A 13,702-nucleotide genomic window follows, 5' to 3' on the forward strand; every position below is an offset into this window, starting at 1 on the left:
AGAAGAGTTAATGTATTTTAACATTTTACTTGTTAAATCAAAATGTATATATTCTCTTAAAAATGCAAATTGATTTCCTTAATGCTATTTGTTGCTTAATTCTACAATGTCTAATATCAACATATAGTATCGCTATTACATAAAAACAATGCAGTTATGATTCTATTGATGATAGTTCTTAACCCCTCTGTGACCTTAGACGTACTATCCCGTCGAGGTGCCCTGGGCTTATCTGACCCTGGACGGGATAGTACGTCATAGCCGATCGGCCGCGCTCACGGGGGGAGCGCGGCCGATCGCGGCCGGGTGTCAGCTGCTTATCGCAGCTGACATCCGGCACTATGTGCCAGGAGCAGTCACGGACCGCCCCCGGCACATTAACCCCTGGCACACCGCGATCAAACATGATCGCGATGTGCCGGCTGTGCAGGGAAGCACCGCGCAGGGAGGGGGCTCCCTGCGGGCTTCCCTGAGCCCCCCGCAGCAACGCGATGTGATCGCGTTGCTGCGAGGGTCTCACCTCCCTCCCTGCTCCCTCCAGCCCCGGATCCAAGATGGCCGCGGATCCGGGTCCTGCAGGGAGAGAGGTGGCTTCACAGAGCCTGCTCAGAGCAGGCACTGTGAAGGCTGCAGCGCTGCATGTCAGATCAGTGATCTGACAGAGTGCTGTGCACACTGTCAGATCACTGATCTGTGATGTCCCCCCCTGGGACAAAGTAAAAAAGTAAAAAAAAATTTTTCCAAATGTGTAAAAAAAAATAAAAAAAAATATTCCAAAATAATGAAAAAAAAAAAATATTATTCCCATAAATACATTTCTTCATCTAAATAAAAACAAACCCAATAAAAGTACACATATTTAGTATCGCCGCGTCCGTAACGACCCGACCTATAAAACTGTCCCACTAGTTAACCCCTTCAGTAAACACCGTAAGAAAAAAAAAAAAAAAACGAGGCAAAAAACAACGCTTTATTATCATACCGCCGAACAAAAAGTGGAATAACACGCGATCAAAAGGACAGATGTAAATAATCATGGTACCGCTGAAAGCGTCATATTGTCCCGCAAAAAACGAGCTGCCATACAGCATCATCAGCAAAAAAATAAAAAAGTTATAGTCCTGAGAATAAAGCGATGCAAAAATAATTATTTTTTCTGTAAAATAGTTTTTATCGTATAAAAGCGCCAAACCATAAAAAAATGATATAAATGAGGTATCGATGTAATCGTAATGACCCGAAGAATAAAACTGATTTATCAATTTTACCAAACGCGGAACGGTATAAACGCCTCCCTCAATAGAAATTCATGAATAGCTGGTTTTTGGTCATTCTTCCTCACAAAAATCAGAATAAAAAGCGATCAAAAAATGTCACGTGCCCGAAAATGTTTTCAGTAAAAACGTCAACTCGTCCCGCAAAAAACAAGACCTCACATGACTCTGTGGACCAAAATATGGAAAAATTATAGCTCTCAAAATGTGGTATTGCAAAAAATATTTTTTGCAATAAAAAGCGTCTTTCAGTGTGTGACGGCTGCCAATCATAAAAATGCGCTTAAAAACTCGCTATAAAAGTAAATCAAACCCCCCTTCATCACCCCCTTAGTTAGGGAAAAATAAAAAAAAATGTATTTATTTCCATTTTCCCATTAGGGCTAGGGTTAGGGTTAGGGCTAGGGTTAGGGCTAGGGCTAGGATTAGGGCTAGGGTTAGGGTTAGGGCTAGGGTTAGGGTTAGGGTTAGGGCTAGGGTTAGGGCTAGGGTTAGGGCTAGGGTTAGGGCTAGGGTTAGGGTTAGGGCTAGGGTTAGGGTTAGGGCTAGGGTTAGGGCTAGGGTTAGGGCTAGGGTTAGGGCTAGGATTAGGGCTAGGGTTAGGGCTAGGGTTAGGGTTGGGGCTACAGTTAGGGTTGGGGCTAAAGTTAGGGTTAGGGTTTAGATTACATTTACAGTTGGGAATAGGGTTGGGATTAGGGTTAGGGGTGTGTCAGGGTTAGAGGTGTGGTTAGGGTTACCGTTGGAATTAGGGTTAGGGGTGTGTTTAGATTAGGGTTTCAGTTATAATTGGGGGGTTTCCACTGTTTCGGCACATCAGGGGCTCTCCAAACACGACATGGCGTCCGATCTCAATTCCAGCCAATTCTGCGTTGAAAAAGTAAAACAGTGCTCCTTCCCTTCCGAGCTCTCCCGTGTGCCCAAACAGGGGTTTACCCTCACATATGGGGTATCAGCGTACTCAGGACAAATTGGACAACAACTTTTGTGGACCAATTTCTCCTGTTACCCTTGGGAAAATACAAAACTGGGGGCTAAAAATAATTTTTGTGGGAAAACAAAAAGATTTTTTATTCTCAAGGCTCTGCGTTATAAACTGTAGTGAAACACTTGGGGGTTCAAAGTTCTCACAACACATCTAGATAAGTTCATTGAGGGGTCTAGTTTCCAATATGGGGTCACTTGTGGGGGGTTTCTACTGTTTAGGTACATTAGGGGCTCTGCAAACGCAATGTGACGCCTGCAGACCAATCCATCTAAGTCTGCATTCCAAATGATGCTCCTTCCCTTCCGAGCCCTCCCATGCGCCCAAACGGTGGTTCCCCCCACATATCAGGTATCAGCGTACTCAGGACAAATTGACAACAACATTTAGGGTCCAATTTCTCCTGCTAACCTTGGAAAAATATAAAACTGGGGGCTAAAATATAATTTTTGTGGAAAAAAAAATATTTTTTATTTGCACGGCTCTGCGTTATAAACTGTAGTGAAATACTTGGGGGTTCAAAGCTCTCACAACACATCAAGATGAGATCCTTAGGGGGTCTACTTTCCAAAATGGTGTCACTTGTGGGGGGTTTCTACTGTTTAGGTACATTAGGGGCTCTGCAAACGCAATGTGACGCCTGCAGACCATTCCATCTAAGTCTGCATTCCAAATGGCGCTCCTTCCCTTCCGAGCCCTCCCATGCGCCCAAACGGTGGTTCCCCCTCACATATGGGGTATCAGCGTACTCAGGACAATTTGGACAACAACTTTTGAGGTCCAATTTCTTCTCTTACCCTTGGAAAAATAAAAAATTGGGGGCAAAAATATAATTTTTGTGAAAAAATATGATTTTTTATTTTTACGGTTCTGCATTATAAACTTCTGTGAAGCACTTGGTGGGTCAAAGTGCTCACCACACATCCAGATAAGTTCCTTAGGGGGTCTACTTTCCAAAATGGTGTCACTTGTGGGGGGTTTCAATGTTTAGGCACATCAGTGGCTCTCCAAACGCAACATGGCGTCCCATCTCAATTCCTGTCAATTTTGCATTGAAAAGTCAAACGGCGCTCCTTCCCTTCCGAGCTCTCCCATGCTCCCAAACAGTGGTTTACTGCCACATATGGGGTATCAGCGTACTCAGGACAAATTGGACAACAACTTTTGAGGTCCAATTTCTTCTCTTACCCTTGGAAAAATAAAAAATTGGGGGCAAAAATATAATTTTTGTGAAAAAATATGATTTTTTATTTTTACGGTTCTGCATTATAAACTTCTGTGAAGCACTTGGTGGGTCAAAGTGCTCAATACACATCCAGATAAGTTCCTTAGGGGGTCTACTTTCCAAAATGGTGTCACTTGTGGGGGGTTTCAATGTTTAGGCACATCAGTGGCTCTCCAAACGCAACATGGCGTCCCATCTCAATTCCTGTCAATTTTGCATTGAAAAGTCAAACGGCGCTCCTTCCCTTCCGAGCTCTCCCATGCGCCCAAACAGTGGTTTACTGCCACATATGGGGTATCAGCGTACTCAGGACAAATTGGACAACAACTTTTGGGGTCCATTTTCTCCTGTTACCCTTGGTAAAATCAAACAAATTGGAGCTGAAGTAAATTTTTTGTGTAAAAAAGTTAAATGTTCATTTTTATTTAAACATTCCAAAAATTCCTATTAAACACCTGAAGGGTTAATAAACTTCTTGAATGTGGTTTTGAGCACCTTGAGGGGTGCAGTTTTTAGAATGGTGTCACACTTGGGCATTTTCTATCAGATAGACCCCTCAAAATGACTTCAAATGAGACGTGGTCCCTAAAAAAAAATGGTGTTGTAAAAATGAGAAATTGCTGGTCAACTTTTAACCCTTATAACTCCCTAACAAAAAAAAAAATTTGGTTCCAAAATTATGCTGATGTAAAGGAGACATGTGGGAAATGTTACTTATTAAGTATTTTGTGTGACATATCTCTGTGATTTAATTGCATAAAAATTCAAAGTTTGAAAATTGCGAAATTTTCAAAATTTTCGCCAAATTTCCGTTTTTTTCACAAATAAACGCAGGTACTATCAAAGAAATTTTACCACTATCATGAAGTACAATATGTCATGAGAGAACAATGTCAGAATCACCAGGATCCGTTGAAGCGTTTCGGAGTTATAACCTCATAAAGGGACAGTGGTCAGAATTGTAAAAATTGGCCTGGTCATTGACGTGCAAACCACCCTTGGGGGTAAAGGGGTTAAAGAGTAATTTTTATTTCATGAATCAATAGTACACGTGACAATAAAAAACTGTGCAATTAAAGAAATCTGCGTCTTTCTCCTCCTGGACTGATAAATAATTTTCAAAATGATCAATTCATGGGTAAAATCTGTATTCAGTGAAGACAAATTGTTACATTACTGAGATAAGAGATGGCAGTTGGTTCTGGTAAGACTTTATGTAAGGAAGGAAGGCAAAGGAAGGAGCTCTGTCTTTAGTGCCTCCCATTTCCTCCCGTCTGTCCTAGAATGATGCCTGAGATTGGGTTGTCACATATGTCGAGGAGGCAGTGGAGTAACTAGAGTCCGATGGACCTCAGTGCAAACTTGATCCTAGGCCCCCAACCCCCTCTTCAGGTTGTTATGGTGTATGGGCCCTTGTAGCTTTTTAAAGGGAACCTGTCACACCAAAAATCGCGGGTGAGGTAAGCCCACCGGCATCATGGGCTTATCTACAGCATTCTGTAATGCTGTAGATAAGCCCCCGATGTTACCTGAAAGAGGAGAAAAAGACGTTATATTATACTCACCCAGGGGCGGTCCCGCTGCTGGTCAGGTCGGATGGGGGTCTCTGGTCCGCTGCGGCGCCTCCCATCTTCTTTCCATGACGTCCTCTTCTGATCTTCAGCCACGGCTCTGGCGCAGGCGTACTTTGTCGTGCCCTGTTGAGGGCACAACAAAGTACTGCAGTGCGCAGGCGCCGGAAAGGTCAGAGAGGCCCGGCGCCTGCGCACTGCAGTACTTTGCTCTGCCCTCAACAGGGCAGACAAAGTACGCCTGTGCCGGAGCCGTGGCTGAAAATCAGAAGAGGACGTCATGGAAAGAAGATGGGAGGCGCCGCAGCAGACCAGAGACGCCATCTGACCTGACCAGCAACGGGACCGCCCCTGGGTGAGTATAATCTAACATCTTTTTCTCCTCTTTCAGGTAACATCGGGGGCTTATCTACAGCATTACAGAATTCTGTAGATAAGCCCCTGATGCCGGTGGGCTTACCTCACCCGCGATTTTCGGGGTGACAGGTTCCCTTTAAACCCTAAAAGAACATATATATTATGTCCTATCCCCCATTATGCAGCAATAACTCTCACCATGTACTAATGTCTCCCATTCTGGTCACCTTGTTGGTATATATCCCTCATCCTGGGCCTATCTTGGTATATATGTCCTCCATCCTAGCATACAAGTCCCCATCCAATTGTATATGTCTCTCATTCTGGAATATATGTTCCCCATCCTGGACTTATCCTGTTACATATGTCCCCCATCCTGGGCCCATCATGGTATATATGTCCCCCATCCTAATATAAATGACCCCTATGCTGATATATATTTCCCTCATCATGGTATATATGACCACCACCCTTGGCCTATACTTGTATTTATATCCCCCATCCTGGGCTTTTCCTGTTATATATGTTCCCCATCCTGTTCCCATCCTTGTATATGTGTCCCCAATGCTAGGTGCATCTTGGTATATGTGTCCCTTATCCTAGTATATATACTTCTCATCCTGGGCCCATTCTGGTATTTATATCTTCCATTCTGGTATATATATATCCCCATCATAGTATATATTTCCCATACCTGTTGCACATGTTGCCATTCCTGTTATATATGTCCCCTATCCTGGGCCCATCCTATTATATATTTCCCCCATCCTGGGTCCGTCCTGTTATATATGTACCCCATCCTGTTATATATGTCCCCCATCCTGGTATATATGTCCCCCATCCTGGTATATATGCACCCCATCCTGGTATATATGTACCCCATTCTGGTATATATGCACCCCATCCTGGTATATATGTACCCTATCCTGGTATATATTTCCCCTTCCTGTGGTATATGCCACCAATCCTGGTATATATGTCCCCCATCCTTGGCCCATCCTGTTGTATATGTTCCCCATCCTGGTATATTGTACAGTATGTAAGAATATTTAAATAATTGTACTCCTCTTTCTCTGCTCCCATGCCACGCGGCATCCTCCATAGCTAGCGCAGAAGCCGGCAGCTGACTTCAGCGTCCATACAACAGGCAGCGCATCACATCACTGCCACGCACAGAAAGATACTTGCCCGCCAACATCAGTGGCTGGCCACTGATGGACTGGTAACTTGCATTGTGGTGCACGGACTGTTGTGAATTCTGTTGTCGTGTTCCTTCCTGTGGTTATGAATGGTACTTCGGCTGGTTCTGTCCATGGACTTCCTCTGGTGGGTGTTTCTGAGTTTCCTTCCACAGGTGACGAGGTTAATTCGTTAGCTGGCTGCTCTATTTAACTCCACTTAGATCTTTGCTCCATGCCACCTGTCAATGTTCCAGTATTGGTCTAGTTCACTCCTGGATCGTTCTTGTGACCTGTCTTCCCAGCAGAAGCTAAGTTCCTGCTTGTATTTTATTTGGTTTGCTATTTTTCTGTCCAGCTTGCTATTTTTATTGTTGTCTTGCTTGCTGGAAGCTCTGGGACGCAGAGGGAGCGCCTCCGCACCGTGAGTCGGTGCGGAGGGTCTTTTTGCGCCCTCTGCATGGTCTTTTTGTAGGTTTTTGTGCTGACCGCAAAGCAACCTTTCCTACCCTCAGTCTGTTCAGTAAGTCGGGCCTCACTTTGCTAAATCTATTTCATCTCTGTGTTTGTATTTTCATCTTTACTCACAGTCATTATATGTGGGGGGCTGCCTTTTCCTTTGGGGAATTTCTCTGAGGCAAGGTAGGCTTAATTTTTCTATCTTCAGGGCTAGCTAGTTCCTTAGGCTGTGCCGAGTTGCATAGGGAGCGTTAGGAGCAATCCACGGCTATTTCTAGTGTGTGTGATAGGATTAGGGATTGCGGTCAGCAGAGTTCCCACGTCCCAGAGCTCGTCTTTTATTATCAGTAACTATCAGGTCATTCCGTGTGCTCTTAACCAACAGGTCCATTATTGTCCTGACCACCAGGTCATAACAGTACAGGTGGCCCAAAGTACTAATGCATCTCAATAGAGGGATAAGAGAAGTTCTGAGACCATTTTTTTTTCTTTGCAGTGTGTGTTGTCTCTCTTTTCCCCTTTACCTCAGGGTGGTTCAGGACACAGGTGTAAACATGGACATTCAAGGTCTGTCCTCTTGGATGGATAATCTCACTACAAGGGTACAAAACATTCAAGATTTTGTGGTTCAGAATCCGATGTCAGAGCCTAGGATTCCAATTCCTGATTTGTTTTTTGGTGATAGATCTAAGTTCTTGAATTTCAAAAATAATTGTAAATTGTTTCTTGCCTTGAAACCTCGCTCCTCAGGTGACCCTGTTCAACAAGTAAAGATCATTATTTCTTTGTTATGTGGTGACTGGGCATTTTCCCTTGCGCCAGGAGATCCGGCATTGCGTCATGTTGATGCGTTTTTTCTGGCGCTTGGATTGCTTTATGACGAACCTAATTCAGTGGATCAGGCAGAGAAAATCTTGCTGGCTCTGTGTCAGGGTCAGGATGAAGCGGAGATATATTGTCAGAAGTTTAGAAAGTGGTCTGTGCTCACTCAGTGGAATGAATGTGCCCTGGCAGCAATCTTCAGAAAGGGTCTCTCTGAAGCCCTTAAGGATGTCATGGTGGGATTTCCCATGCCTGCTGGTCTGAATGAGTCTATGTCTTTGGCCATTCAGATCGATCGACGCTTGCGTGAGCGTAAAGCTGTGCACCATTTGGCGGTACTATCTGAGCATGGGCCTGAGCCTATGCAATGTAATAGGACTTTGACCAGAGCTGAACGGCAAGAACACAGACGTCGGAATGGACTATGTTTTTACTGTGGTGATTCCACTCATGTTATCTCCGATTGTCCTAAGCGCACTAAGCGGTTCGCTAGGTCTGCCACCATTGGTACGGTACAGTCTAAATTTCTATTGTCCATTACTCTGATTTGCTCTTTGTCGTCCTATTCTGTAATGGCATTTGTGGATTCAGGCGCTGCCCTGAATTTGATGGACTTGGAGTATGCTAGGCGCTGTGGTTTTTTCTTGGAGCCCTTGCAGTATCCTATTCCATTGAGAGGAATTGATGCTACGCCTTTGGCCAAGAATAAGCCTCAGTACTGGGCCCAATTGACCATGTGCATGGCTCCTGCACATCAGGAGGATATCCGCTTTCTGGTGTTGCATAATCTGCATGATGTGGTCCTTTTGGGGTTGCCATGGCTACAGGTTCATAATCCTGTATTTTACTGGAAATCTATGTCTGTGTCCAGCTGGGGTTGCCAGGGGGTACATGGTGATGTTCCATTTTTGTCTATTTCGTCTTCCACTCCTTCTGAAGTTCCAGAATTTTTGTTGGATTATCGGGATGTATTTGATGAGCCCAAAGCCAGTGCCCTACCTCCTCATAGGGATTACGATTGTGCAATTAATTTGATTCCTGGTAGTAAGTTTCCTAAGGGCCGATTGTTCAATTTATCTGTGCCAGAACGCGCCGCTATGCGGAGTTATATAAAGGAATCCTTGGAGAAAGGCCATATTCGCCCGTCGTCATCACCGTTAGGAGCAGGGTTCTTTTTTGTGGCCAAGAAGGATGGTTCTTTGAGACCTTGTATTGATTACCGCCTTCTTAATAAAATTACTGTCAAATTTCAGTATCCTTTGCCGTTGCTGTCTGATTTGTTTGCTCGTATTAAAGGGGCTAGTTGGTTCACCAAGATAGATCTTCGAGGGGCGTATAATCTTGTGCGTATTAAACAAGGCGATGAATGGAAAACAGCATTTAATACGCCCGAGGGCCATTTTGAGTACCTGGTTATGCCATTCGGGCTTTCCAATGCTCCATCAGTATTTCAGTCCTTTATGCATGACATCTTCCGACAGTACCTGGATAAATTCCTGATTGTGTATTTGGATGATATTTTGGTCTTTTCGGATGATTGGGAGTCTCATGTGAAGCAGGTCAGAATGGTGTTCCAGGTCCTTCGTGCGAATTCCTTGTTTGTGAAGGGGTAAAAGTGTCTCTTTGGAGTTCAGAAGGTTTCATTTTTGGGGTTCATTTTTTCCCCTTCTACTATCGAGATGGACCCTGTTAAAGTCCAGGCCATTTACGATTGGACTCAGCCGACATCTGTGAAGAGCCTGCAAAAGTTCCTGGGCTTTGCTAATTTTTATCGGCGCTTCATCGCTAATTTTTCTAGTGTTGCTAAACCGTTGACTGATTTGACTAAGAAGGGTGCTGATGTGGTCAATTGGTCTTCTGCAGCTGTAGAGGCTTTTCAGGAGTTGAAGGAGTTTTTCTTCTGCCCCTGTGTTGTGCCAGCCAGATGTTTCGCTCCCGTTTCAGGTTGAGGTTGATGCTTCTGAGATTGGAGCAGGGGCTGTTTTGTCGCAAAGAAGTTCTGATGGCTCGGTGATGAAGCCATGTGCTTTCTTTTCTAGAAAGTTTTCGCCTGCTGAGCGTAATTATGATGTTGGTAATCGAGAGTTGTTGGCCATGAAGTGGGCATTCGAGGAGTGGCGTCATTGGCTTGAAGGAGCCAAGCATCGCATGGTGGTCTTCACAGATCACAAGAATTTGACTTATCTTGAGTCTGCCAAACGGTTGAATCCTAGACAGGTTCGATGGTCGTTATTTTTCTCCCGTTTTGATTTTGTGGTTTCGTACCTTCCGGGCTCTAAGAATGTGAAGGCTGATGCCCTGTCAAGGAGTTTTGTGCCTGACTCTCCAGGTGTTCCTGAGCCGGCGGGTATTCTCAAAGAGGGGATAATTTTGTCTGCCATCTCCCCTGATTTGCGGCGGGTGCTGCAAAAATTTCAGGCTGATAGACCTGACCGTTGCCCAGCGGAGAAACTGTTTGTCCCTGATAGATGGACTAGTAGAGTTATCTCTGAGATTCATTGTTCAGTGTTGGCTGGGCATCCTGGAATCTTTGGTACCAGAGATTTGTTGGCTAGATCCTTTTGGTGGCCGTCTTTGTCACAGGATGTGCGTTCTTTTGTGCAGTCCTGTGGGACTTGTGCTCGGGCTAAGCCCTGCTGTTCTCATGCCAGTGGGTTGCTTTTGCCCTTGCCGGTCCCGAAGAGGCCCTGGACGCATATTTCTATGGATTTTATTTCGGATCTCCCCGTCTCTCAAAAGATGTCGGTCATTTGGGTGGTTTGTGATCGCTTTTCTAAGATGGTCCATTTGGTACCTTTGTCTAAATTGCCTTCCTCCTCTGATTTGGTGCCATTATTTTTCCAGCATGTGGTTCGTTTACATGGTATCCCGGAGAACATCGTTTCTGACAGAGGTTCCCAGTTTGTTTCGAGGTTTTGGCGATCCTTTTGTGCTAGGATGGGCATTGATTTGTCTTTTTCCTCGGCTTTCCATCCTCAGACAAATGGCCAAACCGAACGAACTAATCAAACTTTGGAAACATATCTGAGATGCTTTGTTTCTGCTGATCAGGATGATTGGGTGTCCTTTTTGCCGTTGGCTGAGTTCGCCCTTAATAATCGGGCCAGCTCGGCTACTTTGGTTTCGCCGTTTTTCTGCAATTCTGGTTTCCATCCTCGTTTCTCTTCAGGGCAGGTTGAGTCTTCGGACTGTCCTGGTGTAGATACTGTGGTGGATAGGTTGCAGCAGATTTGGACTCATGTGGAGGACAATTTGACATTGTCCCAGGAGAAGGCTCAACTTTTCGCTAACCGCCGGCGCTGTGTGGGTCCCCGACTTCGTGTTGGGGATTTGGTTTGGTTGTCGTCTCGTTATGTTCCTATGAAGGTTTCCTCTCCAAAGTTTAAGCCTCGTTTCATTGGTCCGTATAAGATTTCTGAGGTTATCAATCCTGTGTCATTTCGCTTGGCCCTTCCTGCTTCTTTTGCCATCCATAATGTGTTCCATAGGTCGTTATTGTGGAGATACGTAGCACCTGTGGTTCCATCCGTTGATCCTCCTGCCGCGGTGTTGGTTGAGGGGGAGTTGGAGTATGTGGTGGAGAAGATTTTGGATTCTTGTATTTCGAGACGGAAACTCCAGTACCTGGTCAAGTAGAAGGGTTATGGTCAGGAAGATAAATCCTGGGTTTTTGCCTCTGATGTTCATGCTGCCGATCTGGTTCGTGCCTTTCATTTGGCTCATCCTGGTCGGCCTGGGGGCTCTGGTGAGGGTTCGGTGACCCCTCCTCAAGGGAGGGGGGGTACTGTTGTGAATTCTGTTGTCGGGCTCCCTCCTGTGGTCATGAATGGTACTTCGGCTGGTTCTGTCCATGGACTTCCTCTGGTGGGTGTTTCTGAGTTTCCTTCCACAGGTGACGAGGTTAATTCGTTAGCTGGCTGCTCTATTTAACTCCACTTAGATCTTTGCTCCATGCCACCTGTCAATGTTCTAGTATTGGTCTAGTTCACTCCTGGATCATTCTTGTGACCTGTCTTCCCAGGAGAAGCTAAGTTCCTGCTTGTATTTTCTTTGATTTGATATTTTTCTGTCCAGCTTGCTATTTTTATTGTTGTCTTGCTTGCTGGAAGCTCTGGGACGCAGAGGGAGCGCCTCCGCACCGTGAGTCGGTGCGGAGGGTCTTTTTGCGCCCTCTGCGTGGTCTTTTTGTAGGGTTTTGTGCTGTGTTTGTATTTTCATCTTTACTCTCAGTCATTATATGTGGGGGGCTGCCTTTTCCTTTGGGGAATTTCTCTGAGGCAAGGTAGGCTTAATTTTTCTATCTTCAGGGCTAGCTAGTTCCTTAGGCTGTGCCGAGTTGCATAGGGAGCATTAGGAGCAATCGACGGCTATTTCTAGTGTGTGTGATAGGCTTAGGGATTGCGGTCAGCAGTGTTCCCACGTCCCAGAGCTCGTCCTTTATTATCAGTAACTATCAGGTCATTCCGTGTGCTCTTAACCACCAGGTCCATTATTGTCCTGACCACCAGGTCATAACAACAGACCCAGGGGGTCTGTGCGCTACAATGCATTTCAGTTGAAATATGCTCTGACATCAGAGGAGCCGTCTCTTGCAAGTGCCAGTTTGCGTTTGTTACACCCCTGGTGGGGGAAATGCCTGTGTCTTGTTGTGCCTCATGGTAGAAAGGAGGGATGGAACAGCTGAAGATTGGGGACTGTGGTTGCATTGGAGGGGTGTAACATTTTTTTTTATTTTAAACCTTTTCTGAATCATCAATATAATCCAGCAAAATTGTTAGTGTATATCCGTAATTTTTCTAGATTTGTGGGAATCGAATCTTGAAAAATCTGGATTCTGTTGAAGCCGAGTTTTTTAGGAAATTTGTAACAAATGTTACTTTTTATGAATCGGTTCACTTGTCCCTAATGCCTTCTATGTTCTTAAATCTGCAGAAAACAAGTCGTTTTGTATCACCGCCTAGCATTAAACCTTCTCCAGAGTATAAGTGGCCACCTTTCCATTTCATCTTTTTTTGTGAGCGAGGCTGTCTGTATTTAGCAGCCACATCGGGAGCCGTAGACATTGATCATATTGTATCACACTTAGAATATAAAAATGGACACTCGAGAGATGATATTTCATTAAAAAAGGGTTTTTCATGAAGATCTTCTCCAACATCAAAGTAAAATTGTCATCAGGGGAACAAATCTAGAGAAGGAGCATTATTAGTATGATAGATACAACTTGAATTGCATTCGATGGGCTTGGAAAGTACTTGACATAAAGTATATTTGCTGCGTAGGGCTTTACCTAACATATATCTTAATGCTGCTCCTCCAAGTCTCTTAGGTCTTCTGATGTCATAACAGTCCTCAGCACCAGGGCAATTACAATGCAGATGTAGCAAGTAATTGTCCGGTAGTTTCTTGGCAACCTAACACTTAAGGTCCTTGTGAAGAACATTTGTAAAAATGCCTGTGATCAATGCTATAGCGAGTGGTTAACGTTCATATTGTGTGGAATAATAATTATACTGTATATTTGTAAGAATTACAATATTTTTTTAGATCAATTGTCTTTGCTTCTTTGCGTATTTTTTCAATTTAAGTCTTGCCTTTTAATGACGACTAAACACAATTGGATGCAGAGAAATTATCAAGTTTTGGTCATTGTAAATGTTTTGATCTACAACAATTACGCACTTTTTCACTGATTGTTACTCAGCCATCCTGGCTCCGATCTGGTCTCCTTTGGTGGCCAGCATCTTCAGCATCTTACTATCCCTTAGACATTTTTAGGCTGGCTCAGGCAGTGTCATGCAGCTGGAGTATTCAGGTAGGAAAGTTGAACA

Source organism: Ranitomeya imitator, chromosome 1, assembly GCF_032444005.1.
Source record: "Ranitomeya imitator isolate aRanImi1 chromosome 1, aRanImi1.pri, whole genome shotgun sequence".
In the NCBI taxonomy this organism is placed as follows: domain Eukaryota; kingdom Metazoa; phylum Chordata; class Amphibia; order Anura; family Dendrobatidae; genus Ranitomeya; species Ranitomeya imitator.